We start from the raw sequence: 16,301 nt of genomic DNA on the forward strand, positions 1-16,301 counted from the left end.
CCTTTCATCCTGTATGGTCATTAGAAACTACAAACTTGGACTGTTCAAATGTCAAATCCTCAAAATTGTCAAATAATGGAGAAAGACAAAAAATTCATTGGGGAATAAGATTTTGAAATGAATGAAAATATTTAACAAAATGAGTTGTAAATATAAATGAATCCTTTGTAAATTCCCAACAACTTCAAAATGTTTGGCTCTGCAAGCTACTTATGGAAAGATTTTCAATATCAAACTACTCTAATTTTCCTTTAAAGTGTGCATACTATAAGATTTTCTGGTAATATTTGTATTATATTTTAAATAGGTAGAACCACTTCGCTGATCCTACCAACATGACATGAACATGTAATATTACAATTCCACAGTTTAGTTTTTTCCTTTAGTTAGACGGCCTTGCTTGGCAATATGAGCCACTTTAGCCTAGATATAATGCTTGTAATATTAGTAATATTAATAATATTAGTAATATTATTAGATAAATTCTAAATGTGGTCCAAAATTTTAATGCGGCCATTAACTTTAAAAAAAAAATTAGCACCTGCTAAAATAGTGGACAAGTACAATGGTGGGAAAGATACTGGAATCTATAGGAGTGCTTATGGATATTGGCAACATGGACTTCCAGAAGACATTTGATTCTGCACAAGAGATAATTTGCAAAATAATGTTTGGAATTAGGGTTAAGAAGGTAGGTGACAAAGAGTAAGGATAAAGGATTTGTTTTCTGACTGGCAAGATGTGACAAATGCTGTTACCCAGGGACCAATATGGTGGCTTCAGCTTTTCATATATATGAATCAATTGGATGAAGGAACAGAGAGGTATATATCCAAATTTGTAGATAACACTAAATTGCAAGGCACAGTAATTTGCAGGGAAGGACATAGATTAAGTGAGAGGGTAAACTGCGACAGAAGGGTGAAATGTGAGATTATCTACTTTAGATCTGAAGAAGACAAATTGGAAAATTTTCTTAATGGATAAAGACTAGGAGCTGTAGAGGAACAAGGGGATTTAAGTGTCCATCTACGAAATCGCTAACAGCTAGTGCACAGGGACAAAAAGTTATCAAAAAGGTTAATGGAATGTTGGCCTTTATCTTAAAAGAGTCAGAATTCAAAAGGGAGGAAGTGATGCTTCAGCTCTATAGAGATTTGGTCAGACCCCATCTGGAGTACCATGTACAGTTTTGGATACTAAGTATCAGGAAAGATATATTGGCCTTGGAAGTAGGCACAAGACCGATTTGCCATGATAGTATCAGTGCTTTAAGCTTTAAACTATGAGGACCACTTGTATTTCCTTGTGTTTAGAAGGTCGAGGGGTTGTCGAATTGGGTTGTTTAAAATTATAAAGAAGTTCAATAAGGTAGATATAGAAAAATGCTTTTATCTTATGGGAAAATCTAGAATAAGAAGGTATCATTGTAAAATTGGAGCTAGACCATTTAGGAGTGAAATAAGGAAACCATTTTTTCACACAAATAGCAATGGAAATCTGGAACTTGTTCCCTGAGAGGCTCTGGATTCTGTGCCAATTGAAATTTTTGAGGCTAAGAGCTATAGATTTTAGTTGGTTAAGGACATGATTAACTGAATGGTAGAATATGCGTGAGTCTAACTGAATGGCAGAATAAGGGTGAGGGGCTGAATGGCCTACACTGGTTCCTATGTAAGAAAATGCCTTAGGTGTTAGTTATGGCTCAGGTGGCAACACTCTTAGACAAATTCTTGATAGACATATTTTTGGTCTCTCAGGGAATTAAAGGATATGGGGAGCAGGCAAGAAGGTACAGTTGATGCCCGAGATCACCCATGATTGTACTGAATGGTGGATCAGGCTCGATGGGTCATATGATCTACTCCTGCTCCTATGTCTTGTGTTCTTGTGTTCTCTTGCCCCTGAGTCAGAAAGTTGTGCGTTCAAGTCATACACCAGGACTTGAACACAAAAATCAAATCTGACATTCTAGTGAAGTGCTGAGGGAGTGTTGCAATGTTGGAAGTGCCATCCTTTGGATGAAACGTTAAACTGTGGCCCCATCTGCACTCTCATGTGGGTATATAAGAACCCATGTACTATTTTGAAGAAGAACAGGGGAGTTATGCCAGGTGTCCTGGCCAATAGTTATCTCTCAATCAACATCACACAGATTATCTGGCTATTGTCACATTGCTGCTTGTAGGAGTTTACTGTGCACAAATTGGTTGCCGTGTTTACTATAACACAACAGTAACTACATTTCAAAAGTACTGCTATAGCACTTCATAAAGCGCTTTGAGACATCTGGTGCTTGTGAAAGGCACTGTAACTGCAAGTATGTCCTTAAAAACATTTTCATTGCTTGATGGCTAATCTTACTTGTCCGTAGGCTACTGATTCAAAGCAATATATACTAACATGGAAATTTTGCATATTTGTGCTTCTTGCACTCAACTTAATCTTCTAGCAACGTTTATCAGGAATTAGGGCAAAGAGGTCAGCAGGCCATGCATGAAATTCTAACCATTAAAAGTAATGCTCAGTCAAATCTTGTGGAGCCCACTGATTGCTAAACTGATATGTTCTCTTATTGGACAATGAAATGTTTGTTTGATCTTATAAATACAATATATCAGGATTAATAATTTTTCTATATATATTTTCAAATACTGAAAGCAAACATTCAACAATATAGGTTAGAAATTAATTATACCTACTGAGTTGTCAATACTTAAACCGCGTAGCAGAAATAAAAATTGGCGTTTTCGCTGTTAGCATCCAAGAACCAGTCGGCACTTTAAGGAAGTAAGGGGAAGACAATCATAAAATGTATATATTTGTGTCAATTATTCCTAAATTTATTTTAATGATAGCCCATCTTTCCGTGATTTGTAAAGAATGAATTACTCACAGGCAAATGATCGCGAAGCAAATCATGGGGTGATATCAAAATATCATTTTTTTGTCACTAGTTTAACTGCAATGTATTGGCATTGACAAAGCTATGGCTATGGTGAGGATATACAGTTTGGTTATAAGCATGCACGGCCTATTTATCTGCTGTAGATTTGACGTAGCTCAATGTAGTTTAACGGTAGCAGATACATTGTCCAAGTTAAATTTGCTGCCCTTGATGCAGAGTTCCATTTTTATGGTGCAAGCACATTTCAGAATGGATTGGTTGCAAGTTAAGCAATGTGGACACCTAATGAGAAATACATAGCAAAGTAATGATCAACTGAAGAAAGCGCACTACTCTTTATCTCAATTTCATTGTCTACTTTATTTGTCTTTCCTGTCGTTGGAATTCTATAAGAAATCACAATGAACCATTAATTGATACTTGATAGAATCACCTTCATTGTTAAGAAAAGCACAGAATGCTACTTAGGATAAAAAAAACTTGTAGAAAAACATAAAATGCTGGAATGCTTAGCAAGTCAAGTACATCTTCTATGGAGTGAAGCCACAAATCAAATTTCAAATATTGACCTTTATCAGAAGCAGAAAATATTACACATGAGGAGCTTATAAGAAGGAACCGAGTAAAGGACAGGAGTGGGAAAAACTATACTCAAGAACAGGAAAAGGTGAGCTATAAAATGTTTCAGTGGATTATAGATGATGGATAACTGGCAGGCTGGGCAATAATGTGAGACAAAAGGAAGCATGATATGTGAAATTAGAAAAAATATAAGACATATCTGGGACCAAGGGAATGTATGAATAGTTAAAGCAGCTTAACTAAGTTGCGGAGGGGATCAAAAAGCCTTGGCAAAGCACAGCAGGCCCCAATCGTGCAGGTGGAAGAAAAAGGCAAGCCTGTATGAGTGTGATGATACAATTGTTAACAGAATTTCAAATGGCACCCTGACTGCAACCTGTCTAAACCTGCACATAAATGATGAGAATTACAGATGCCGCTCAAACAACATAACCAGCACATTCTACACAATCCAATAAAGAAATTATGGCCATATTTCATTATTTAGAATAAAATATTCAGATCAATATCTGTGTAAAACAGACCAGAAATGCGCACTATTTGCAAAATGGCAGTTTCGATAACTGTTGTATTCAAAAAAGTTTGTACAATAATTGAGGGTAAACTCTATGCATATTTGAGATCAGACTATTTGCTACACATCCGTCAATCCAACAGGCCACTATGAAGTTTAATGCTAATTTTGTCATTGTATTTAAAATCAAGGCGTAAGATCAGTATCAGTTTGTACATAATGTTTGCATCATTACTATCCCATGGTTTGTTCTGCCATTGTTCCATTATCAATGAAATAGATTTAAACCCATGTGTCAATCTATATTTGACATTACACACCAGGTTGAATATCACTGAAAGAAAGAAAGAACTTGCATTTCTATGGTCACTTAACTGTAGTTAACTAAGGTTGCTCTCTAAGTGCAGTTGCTGCTGTTCTGCAGGAAAAAAAACTTGACTCCATTTTTCACATTAACACTTTTGTTACATAGATTCGCACTGTTGAAACAATATTTAGTAGATATGAATATGTATTTTAACTATGCCCTGGCCAATCTCATTTACTCAATCTCAGTTGTCACAAATGTCAATAGGTGGACAAGAGGATTATGAGAAAAAGTTCATATTTGTTATTCATCATGGACATAAGGATTTAAAAAACATTTTTCAATGAGCGTTCCAGCATTTTAGAGTTGATAAGATCCATTAAGTGAAGATCATTGCAGTAAGTTTGTTATCTAGAAGTGCTTATGCAAATAATACACTGTATGTAATGGATAAATTACTTATCTGCTCATTGACAGCAGCAGCTCAGTGTAAAAGCTACAGACTGCAGAGCCCAACAGCAGGAATTAGACTGAGATTCTCTGACACTCACTTTTTAAATCTATTTTTAATTCTATTTATTTACTATGACTACTGCCTAATTTTCAAAAGTATTAATCTGTGTTATATTCAGTTCCTCAATCAGGTGGAATATCCAATTATAGATAATGAAATACAATAAGACTCTCATAAAATTACCTTGAATGACTACTGTAAATCTGAAATAACCTTCAGTGATTCGATCATAGGTGGATTTTCTTTGGCCCACAGTGGTTCTGACAGAATGGCCCAGTTTTTAGATGATGCCCCTTCTCGTCTTATGGATCTTAATTTTGCAATTTTGAAGGTGAAAGAGACAACAAATATGCCAGGCACTAGATTGGGAAAAATTCAGCTCTATATTTAAATGGTCATAAAGTCACTTCAGATTCAGATACTCACACCTCACAGCATCCAGGCTTCATAATTACATATTTCTGTTTCTCTCCAAATTTTTTCTCTCCTTTCCTGAAATGTTGACTCTTCTTACAATTTTATGTGAACCAGCTACTCCCGGTACCTGATACATGAGTCATTATCCATGTGTCAATCTTAACCTGAGTCCAAATAGGTTGCTCAAATGTGTGGTACGTGCCATTCTTGTTTTCTCCCACCGTTAACATGTGCAAGATTCAGCAGGGGTTACTGGGTAGTGCTCAGAGAAAGGAACCATTGTTAATGTTTCCTCCCTAATCCAGGGTGCTAAGGCCAATTGTAGTACCTGAGGTCAGGTCATTCATTAGAGACCAGGCATCAATATGGGATCTCCATGTGTGACTTACATTCAGTGTGTAGTGCGAAACTTATCATGAGGTGGGGTTGTTCCAACAGTTTTTCGATAGAAATTCACTGGTTGTAGTTGGCTGCTTTGAGAATGGAAGTTTTAAAACATTGTGTTTTGTGACTGAAAAATGAAAACAGAACATATGAATATACGAATGAGGAGCAGGAGTAAGCCACTTGGTCACTTGAGCCTGCTCCGCCATTCAATAATAGCATGGTTTTAGGGAAATTTTAGAACATTTTATGGAAAATTTTCAGAAAGTTTCATATAGGACCTTACACCAGATTTTTATTTCTATATAAAGTAAATAATTCAAATCCACTCTTGGAAACAGCCATACTAGGCCAAGAATAGCTAATGAATTCAATGAACACGAGAAGCAGAACATACACATTTAAAAGTAAAACTCCCAGTCTCCAAAACACTTTTTGTAACCAAAATTAGAAGCAACTTTTTCGAACTTAAATTACAAGGTCACATGTTTCAAGTTGCTGTAAAAATATTGTTCATGTCAGAACGTTCTTTACAGCTTGTCTCTCTATAAATTTCTACAGATGTAGCCTGAGAGAGAGTGTAACCATTTTGAATGATGCAAAAGAAGTTCTATATTTAGCTTGCTTGGAACTAATTTAGTCCACTGTCAGCTATTTCCATTTTAAAAAAGAACGAACTTGTATTTATATAACGCATTTCATGACCTCTGGATGTCTTAAAGTGTTTTACAGTCAATGAAGTTGTTTTGAAAATGCAGTCACTGTTGAACATTATCATTATTTGATAATGCACCTGTGAAGCACCTGGGGATGTTTTACTACCTATAATACAAGTTGTGTTTGTAATGTTAGAAAATGGCGGTCAATTTACACAGAGCCAGGTCTCATAAATAGCATTGTTGCAAACAACTAAGTGGCTGTTTTGCTGTGGTTTTGAGGGATACGTGTTGATCAGAATACTGTAAGAAACCTTTTGCTCTTTGTGGACTGCCATCAAATCTTTAATGTTCACCTGAGAGGATAGATGGGGCCTCATTTTAATGCCTTATCCAACCGACAGCACCTTCAACAGCACCACACTCCCTCAGCACTGCACTGGGGTATCAGCCTAGATTACGTCCTCAAGTCCCAGAGCAGGCCTTGAGTATACAACTTTCTAGCTCATAGGTCAGAGTGCAATCTCTGAGCCATTCTACATATTTTTAGTGACCCTCCTAATTCCTCTAATTCTACACCAGAAGATCCATCTTAAAAAGGCACAAGCATCATTTTTTCTAATATTATTTGAAAAAATAAAATATATCTACAGCATAATAATCTTTCAGAACTCAAAGGAGTAATACGGACTGCATAATACCAATGTTAATAAAGAAATTCCTTTTTTATTATACTAAGAATATTTTATATTAGAACTGCTGCCTACGTGGATGCCGGTGCCTACTTTGACCCAAGATGTTAGCAATTACCATATATTAAACCATTCACTTACGACTCTGACGACTGCTCTTAGCTATTACCAGTGTCCTCACTGCCACATTTAGATAACAAATTTACTGACATTTTTATTAATCGTCACTCTAATATATATGGCTTTACTTTAGCATCACAAGACTGTAAGCTATTTTGGTTCATACTAAGATTCTGAAACCATCAATACTCATTGTGACTCCTAATTCATAACTGCTGTCATTCTAACTGATCATGTTTATAATTACTCTAGTCTGAAAAATCCAACACTTATATAATTTGTTATTCCTAATGCAGCAACTGCAGCAATGTATTTTATCTAGTAGATTGAGTGGGGGTTGAGGGGGTTGTTTATTTACAGTACAATGAATAAAAGTAAGGTTCTGAAAAGCACCCTGTATTTTTAAAAATCAAATTGAGTATCTATCAATACTTATAAATATTCCTCAGTAATCATTGCCAGGAAAGTCCCACAGTGCAATTTTCAAATTATAATTATAATTTTCAAAAATTATCAATTTGACATAGTGTATTATACTTGGAGCCTAAATTTCATTAAAAATCCATCCTAATGGCTCTGAAAAGCTTCTTTCATAAATGTCAAAAACACCTAACCTTCTCAAAACATTTAAAATATTTAATATATATTTGCATCTCATTGTAGTGTACTGATTTAGAACTAAATGCAACAGGACGAATTAAAGATTTAACTATTTTGGTAGGAAATGCATGATCTGCAAGTAGTAAAGTAGAAATGTGTTTATTCTAGCACATAAAAGATATAGGATATATCATCTCCTGTTAACACCAGTCTCAATACTACTCCCTGAGAGGTTAATATTTCTAATCCATTTTTGCCCTCTACAGGGTGAATTGTAAGAGAAATAGTAGTGATATTTGTATTTGAAATACTCTGCTCCAGAATTTATTTTGTCATCATTATTGCCTAGAATATTTTCGAAACTTTGTTTGAATAATTTTTATAAAATTGAGGACATCAATTGGTTTCCTGATGAACAACGGCATTTTTAATCTATGAAATAATATAATAAAATAATGCAGGTTGAAAAGCTAAAATTATGAATCAATATTGAGATGTATTTTGTAGTATATTTGTGTTATAGCATGCATTTTAATTATTCATAAATGCTAAAAGCAATTAAAATCAATGATTAAAATAAACAGAAGCATATTTTGACAGTAGGATTACATATAATAAATACATCTTACCTGTTTACCTGTGACTGTTTGCATTGATACGATTCCTGAAGCACCTAACAATTTCTACCCACGTGTCCCTTTAACTACCTCCCTAAAAGAGTGAAGTAAGTACTACAATAATATATGTACACTACAGTGTCCTTTGCATTATGCCTCCAAAAGGCCCTGCTGCTTTGAACTGGCGACTATATACTATCACACAGCAAACTCACTTCCTGTTTATCAATTATAATATGGTTTGCGGTGAATTTTCCATTACACCCAAGGAGGCTTGTCAACTCATTTTTCACTATTCTTTAATACAATTAATTAAAAGTAGGCATTTAATAATAAAATCAATAAATGTTGATGTACAGTGCAAAATGAATTAGGTGAAACAGAAAAACACTACAATGCTAAAACATTTCTGTGCAATATTGTTACTGTCAGAACACAATCTATATAAGTTAAAAAAAAAACGCTTAGCTCAATTCTCTCATAGAGTCATCTTTTTGCAGCCATTGATTGTAAAATGCCCCAGATGCTCATCACCATCTTCTCAAGGGCAATTAGGGATGGACAATAAATGCTGGCCTAGCCAGCGATGCCCATATCCCATGAAAGAATCAAAACAAAGATTCCCAATTTACATATTTCTTAATGAAAAGATCCCAATTTATCCTCCCCACACTCGTGGACTCACATTGTCTAGCACTACAACCGAAGTTAAAGTTGAATTAAAGACAATCTGTGGCATAGTCACTTCTGACACTAAATTAATAAATTGAAAAATTAAAGACATAAATGTTAGCCACTCCAAATCAATAATTCATGTCAGGTAGGGATTAATGCAAGCATGATGCAAGTATGGAAACTGATCACAGCGATTGTTAGTTTCCATGTTGTGAGCTGAACCACAGCATCCTTCCTGTCTTTACTCTGAATGAAATCTTTACATTTTTCAGCTGAAATATATTGACTATGAAAATATTCAACGATTAATACATTTATAATTAATTCTTAAATATCTTAGTCACTTAAAATTATCTCTCGAGTATAGAATTTATAGTGATAAGCACACCACCTAACATTTTGTGATACTTGAGAATGGAAGGTCTGGTAAAGTGCTGTACTGTTATGACCACTGATCTACTTGAAACATAAAATCTGATGTAAATGGCAATGTTTGAAAAAAGAGTGGCACAAATATATTTCACAATATCTGTTGAGATGGTCAATAAATATAGTTAAATTATTTAGCTCCATTAAGTCATCCAGGTTATTGTATACTTGAGATACCGGGCCCAAAGGATATGGTTTATGGAAAACAGAACCACTTGCGATACTAGCCACATGCTCACCAGCACCACAGGGCTAAGGCAGTTATGCTGGTTGTGGTACCAGCGGTTTTCTTTTCCATCAGCTATTTAAATCTGATGTGTAGTCTATTTATACACACAAACTTAATTAGCAATTTTCAAGAGTACCACCACTACTAAACTCCCATCTGCAGAAGAACTGGCACTCCCTTGGCTGGCATCTCAGCTACCCAAGTAATCTCCTGAAGCACAGATTGCTGGACTGCTGCGAGACCCTGCAAGCGCCTTTGAGCACTGATCATATCCACAGCCCTGATGGCGGCATGGCATCAAACCGGACTTGTATGGCAACCAACAAAGATCTCATCACTTCAATCTGAGCTTCCACTGCAACACTCAGGTATTGGGTGGCTTCTACCTGTGCTGCAATGGAAGCTAAGACATGGGCCACCAGAGGCTGTGTCAGAGGTTGGGTCCACAAGTGTTTTCATGAAGTTGGCCACCACTTTTACAGCGGAAAGGATGGGCCTCATGCTCTGCATGAAGCCCCATACCAAGTTGGAGCTGGACTCTTCCATGCTCCTTGACAGTGCCAAGAGGCTCTCTGGCAGGGCTGCCAATGTACCAAGAATTTGTCTGCCTGCCTAACAGCCTTTTTTTGTCTGCTTCCCCATTGAAGACCTCATCTGAGTCCTCTGTAGCAGAGAACTCATCTGCAACCTCACCGCCCCAATGAGCTGGCACAAGCAGTATTCTTTCCCCTGGCCTGACTGAAGCCCACTCATGTCCAGTGACTCAACAGGTAAGGTGTGTGTAGTGCCAGCATGTGTAAGTGTCAGATCAAGTGATAGTGCTTCTTTCTCAGTGTTCTGCTCTTTTTCTGGGCCTTCATACATTGCAACCACTAGCTGGCCAGGTGGCAGGTCTTACATACCTGAAAACAAATACACAAGGAAAGGGTTGGAGTCAGAGAAGCTGTTGGTGTAGTGTTCCATTGTTCAATTGTTCTGTTTGATGTGTGACTGTTTTCTATTGATGCTCACTGTACTTGGTTAGTTAATCCTGGGAGTGGACTCAGAAAAAAGTTAACACAACACACAGAGAAACAGGTGTCTTTTCTGCATAGCTCTGAGGCATATAAAATATAAAACAAAATAGCAACATAGATGATGGAGAAAAGTTTAAATTTATCAGCTCCAGGACCTTTCCTTTCTTTGCCTGGAAATCCACCCATGCCATGGAATTGATGGATTTTCAATGTTCAAGACCTACTTGCTCACTACAGGGATTGACAGTCTGGATGTAGCAGCGACCCACAAGGAAGTGATACTAATACATTGCCTCAGAGCAGAAGACTAGCGAACATTCGGATGGCTCACAGAAGACACATCTACGTTTGACAAGGTGGTAAGTGTTCTCGAATAATACTTCAGGCCAAGAAAAGTGAGAATTACATTTATTAAAAAGCTACTACTTCAATCAGTAGTGCTGTGTCAATCAAAATAACACAGAGAAACGTCAGTTGTAGTAAAGGGAATGTATACAATTGGGAGAGTTTTGGAAACTGAATGCAAATACTCTACTGGAGAGTGGAAAGCACTAGCCTGCATCTTCACCTGTGAATATTGCCACATGTAACTCTGTTGTGAAAAGTTCATTCTCCACACCAACCACCAAGCGCTAACTGCATTATTAGCCACATCAGAATCTGGTCATTAACCTCTACACATCTATAGGTAGTCAGATTGTCTTCATCAGTACAACTTCAAGGTTGAGCAACTTGCAGGTTCACGCAACCAAGCTGATCTCACAGAACCCACAAGCTCAAGTATGTAGATCTTAGCACAGTCAACAGAGCCCTTTCTATCTCAAAGACTATTTCTGTGCTAAAGAAAATGGATAAGCTGAACTCTAAGAAATAACTCGGTATACATTATGTTTGTTGTTTAGGATGGTTTAATTTAAAATAAGGTCTTTAATTTTACAAGGGAGAAATATGTAGTGTTCAATTGTTCTGTATTTGATTATGTGAGTCTGTTTACTACTGATACTCACTGTACGTGATTAGTTAAGCCTGGGTCTGGACTCTGAGGAAAGTAAACAAAGCTGGAAGATAGCTGCTAGAAGTAGCTAGAATAATGAGGGAGAAAGAGCATACATTTTAAAGCACTGTGAATAAATTCTTCTTACACACATAGGCTGGGATTTTCCAGCCCCATTGTGGTGGGACTCGCCGCGGCAGATTTGACAGCCTGGCCAAAATTCCATTGACTTTCGGTGGTACTGGATGATCCCAGTGGCGGGAGGGGGCAGAAAATCCCGCCTATAGAAACTAGTGTCATCTCTGCATAGCTCTGAGGCATTTAAACATACAACAATGGGGAAGCTGGGTGGAAAAAAAGAGGTGCATGGTTTCTTTAGCTTTGGCTTGTACTTCATACCAGATTGCGAAATGAGAGCCAAGTGGGATTTCAGAATGCAGAAACATAATGCATGACTTCAGCAACACCTCTTATCATGTCAATATGCCCTGCTCTGTCTGCTTCAAGTGGGTGAGAACATGCAGCCATGCCTGTTCCCCATCAGTTCTTTGCTTCTGCCTCCTAATGTGTGCCACCTTGTCCTGCAAGAGAGAGGGAAGAATGTCAGTGAATGTGTTCATTGTGTTTAGGAGGTGTGACTGCCATAGCTGCAAGTCTGTGGAAGCTGTGAGATGTGGGTGTGAGGCTTGCAGCAGCGGTCAGTTGTGAGAGTGAGGTGGAGCATATGAATGTTGGGCATGAGTCCAGATTGCTAGAGGTTGTGCTGCATTGTGCACTGTGTAACATTTTTGGTTATATTTGTACCAGAACTTTACTATTCTGGATTAAACTTCATCAGGAGCCAAAAATCTACCCTTATGTCTCATTCTGTGATGTTAATGCATCAAAGAATAAATTCTGTGTTTGCTGATTGCTGTCATAATCTATCAAACATTTTGATTGATGCTCAGTAGGTTTATGTATTTCCTGTAGGAGTCCTGGTCTATGGCATGTTAACTGATCTCAGCCAAGGTGTTGATGAGGATGTACAATTGTCCTCAGTCTCTGCTGGGCAAAGAAATATTCTGTGTTCTGATTGCTATCCATTGGCTCTTGATTGAACCACATATAGGTGGAAATTGGTTAAGGACATTATAAGCTCAGTCAATTATCAAACCAATGCCTATTGATCAGAGTCCCACATGAGAAATAATTGAACACCTTAAGGCCACCATCACCCCTGGAGTTGTGCTCCAACATGAGTGAACTTCTGCATACTTGGGAAATTAATACGGTAAGTATTAGACTAATTGATACTATTGTAGATAGTGCTATTCAAAGACAATATATGAATGTAGCCATGAATGGCTTTAACAATAAACAGTAACAAGAAGACAGATAAGGTTAAGAGGTTAAAAACTGAATTAGATGCAATAAATTACAGCTGCTTCCCATTCACCACGAGGTGATGCACTCAGAAGAGGTTAAACATCCAGTAGTGGGTAATTCTTTATTTTAAGGTCAAATGCAGAAATCAGCCATCTGAGGATTGTATTATTGGACCCATCCCAGCCATTACCTCATGAACAATTACCAAAATTAAGTGGCAATAGGCCACCTATTTTTCAGCATTTTAGTATATCTTCCCCCATGCAATTCTACAGATTTAATTCAATAAACTTTCTTCAATTACTTAAGTAAATCAATAAAACATCATAACCCACTTCTAAACATAAATGGAAAACAAAACCTACACATTAGCCCGACTTAACCAACTATGGGGTTGAACAACGCCAATTATGCAGCAACTCTTAGGCAACTTTTGATGGTAAATGGGCAGCAAAAAATCCAAACAAGAGGGTCATAGATTTGGGGTTATCAGTAGCAACACAAAAGGAGATTCTGGAGAACTTTTATATGGAAACTATTATTAAGACATGTAAGCTTGGAATTCCAGAGTTTGAGGGACAAAAATCTGCTGTAAGTCCCACCAGTTTGGTCAGCAATGAAGTCCACCTGTATGAAACAAAGAACTTGCATTTATTGACTCCAAATGGAAAATCAATCCAAGAAAAATCAATTGTCATTTGAATACAATTAGATCAATGGTGTAACACCATTTAATTTATCAATTGACAATTTTTAAACTTTGATCAAACCAGCCTGTACCCTCCATCCCCTGTCAGCTGTGGCTCAGTGGGTAGTGTAATATTAAGGCTTAACAGATGGGATATGCTAATGTATGATTTAGATGATGATGTACCACTGACACCAGTCAGCCATCAGTTAGACTCCCGAGAGAGAAGTTGGGATCATGCTTAGGAGCTACATGCCTACTCTGTGACCTGTTTAGATGTAGTACTAATAAACATGTCTTATGCAGATGCCAGACTATGTCTACAGTCTGTCTTAGAACCCAGTCCCATGCTTGGAGTGTAAGAAAGAAGAACAACATGGTGGCAGCCATGGCGACATCGATGTAAAACTGGTAATAAAGAACCATAGAGTGAAGGAACATTTGAAAGCAGTTTGAGAAATTCTGGCTGAAGAGGGAGGTGTGCTGGAGAGAGGAAATGATTACTGTACCTAGTGAGCGGTGCCTGCCCTTGTCCTGCCCATTTGACTGCCTTGAGGTCCTACAGAGAGGTCAGCAGTGGGAGTTATGGGAGCGCCCTTTTTTCCGATACCGAGCAGCATCCGGTCTTTATGATAAGCAGCCAAAGCTTTAAGTTATTTCCTTTCTCTATGCAGTAGGTCCAGTAGCAGATAACGTTCTTCTAAGGCAGGGTGTGTATGAGTCCACCATAGACTTTGATTCCCTTATTAAAACCTTTGATACCCATTGTAGCCTGAAGCAAAATTTAGTAATTGAATGTGTATGTTTTAACCAGTCTTCACGACTAATGCTGAATCGATTGAATTATTCCTAACTGACCTATATCGCATAGTTATTTCTTATGGATAAGGGGTGCTGAAGGACAAACTCATCCGTGATCGCATAGTTGTGGCTGTCCAGGATGAGAAACTCTCTGACTTTCTGCAGACCAAAGATGATCTTACCCTGAATCAAGAGGTCCGGTATGCAAGAGAGGCCGAGCTTTGGGCATTTAATTGGGCTATAGTTCATGGCGACTCCAAGGCTTCACATGACCTTGAGGCACTTGCATGTCGGAGCCACAATGTCAGACAGAACGTAGACAGCCTCCTTCATCTTTTGCTCTAGTCTGCTGACTGCCTCTCGCACCTCTATCTGATTTTCTGCTGCCTTTCATTGCATCTCCAGCATGTTTGACATGGTCATTTCCAGAGGCTCATCATCTGACTTGGACTCAGCAGGTACCTGATTTCCAGCAGTCCTCCAAGTGCCAGAGACCTAGGCTGTCACTGCCTCCAACTGTTGTGGGGATGTGTCTGTGAGGTGTTCCCCAGAAAGTGACCTTGAGCCTACTCTACAGCAGGGCCCTCTGAAGTGTGTGTCTCTGAGCTGGTGGAGGGTGGAGGTGAACACAGTGACGGGTCTTCCTTGAATGGATCCTCAGCTTCCTCGTCTGAGATGGCCTGGGGCCGGGACTTATGTTGGCTCTGCTGGTGTGTTTGGACCTTCTGCTGCCTGTAAGAGAAAGCAAATAGACTTAATTCATGAACAGACTGAATACAACATTGCATGTCATTCACTGAGATTGTCAGGATGTGATGAACACTTGGATGCCTCATCTGTACTGGCTTGCTGGGAGAAGCCAATCTCACCTTTCACACAGAAACAATCCCTCTCCACCTCTGCCAACTCAATGGCATCCTCCTCAAATTTAGTCAGGTCCACTATATTGGCTCTCAGTCCTCCAGTCTGGGACCTCCCTTTTGTTGTGCGCAATCTTGACCTGGAAAAAGACAAGTAGATGGAATGTGATGGGAAGAGATGGAGGAGAGGTTGAGAAGCATGCGTGCCTACTATGTGTGTTAAGCCTTCTTCTGTAAGGGGTGAGGATGGAGTTTGTGCAGCATGATAGATGAGATGGCGGTGATGCTAAAGTGCCTGTGAGACAATCAGAGCCGAAGTATCCCCCACTAATATTGTGTGAGATCCCTAAGCAGTGTAACCTTTTGAGTGCATGATGCCATAATGAGAATGTGAGATTGGAATGAGAAGGTTGACTTACCCTGGCAGAGTGGATGAGATAATTCATCCTTTTTCCTACACCACATTGCGTTTTGAGGGCAGCTGCCTGATGTACTCACCATCCTCGCAATGGCCTCTCAGGCCGGCAAGGTGAGGCTGGTGGGATTCCTGGAGCCATCTTTGAGGTATAGGATATCCCTGTGTTGCCACAAACCATCCATGAGAGCCTCTAGGGTATAAGAGTTATCCCTGGTTTCCCGGCCAATACTTATCTCTCAATCAACATCACTAAAACTGGTCATCGTTGCTTTGCTGTTTGTGTGAGCTTGGTGTCCACAAATTGGCCGCTATATTTCCTAGAACAGTTACTACATTTCAAAAACATTTCATTAGCTGTAAAGTAGCTTGTGACATCCTGTGGTTATGAAAGACACCATATAAATGCAAGTCTTTTTCTCTTTCTGATGAAGTGCTAAGTTCCTGCTCCGAGATTCAGTTGGGTCCATAGTGTGATTACCTGGGTGTCATCCCCTTGCACTTTGAGCAACACT

General features: G+C 38.4%; 1 long non-coding RNA gene across 1 annotated transcript in view; it reads right to left on the minus strand.

The window, feature by feature from the left end:
• LOC144689172 (uncharacterized) overlaps positions 1-8,469 on the minus strand; it is a 29,869-nt gene extending 21,400 nt beyond the window's left edge. Inside the window, exon 1 of the long non-coding RNA XR_013578582.1 lies at positions 8,324-8,469. This is a non-coding gene — a long non-coding RNA (uncharacterized LOC144689172). The remainder of the gene's footprint in view (positions 1-8,323) is intronic.
• Between the last annotated feature and the right edge of the window lie 7,832 nt (positions 8,470-16,301).

Source organism: Cetorhinus maximus, chromosome 13, assembly GCF_964194155.1.
Source record: "Cetorhinus maximus chromosome 13, sCetMax3.hap1.1, whole genome shotgun sequence".
Lineage (NCBI taxonomy): Eukaryota > Metazoa > Chordata > Chondrichthyes > Lamniformes > Cetorhinidae > Cetorhinus > Cetorhinus maximus.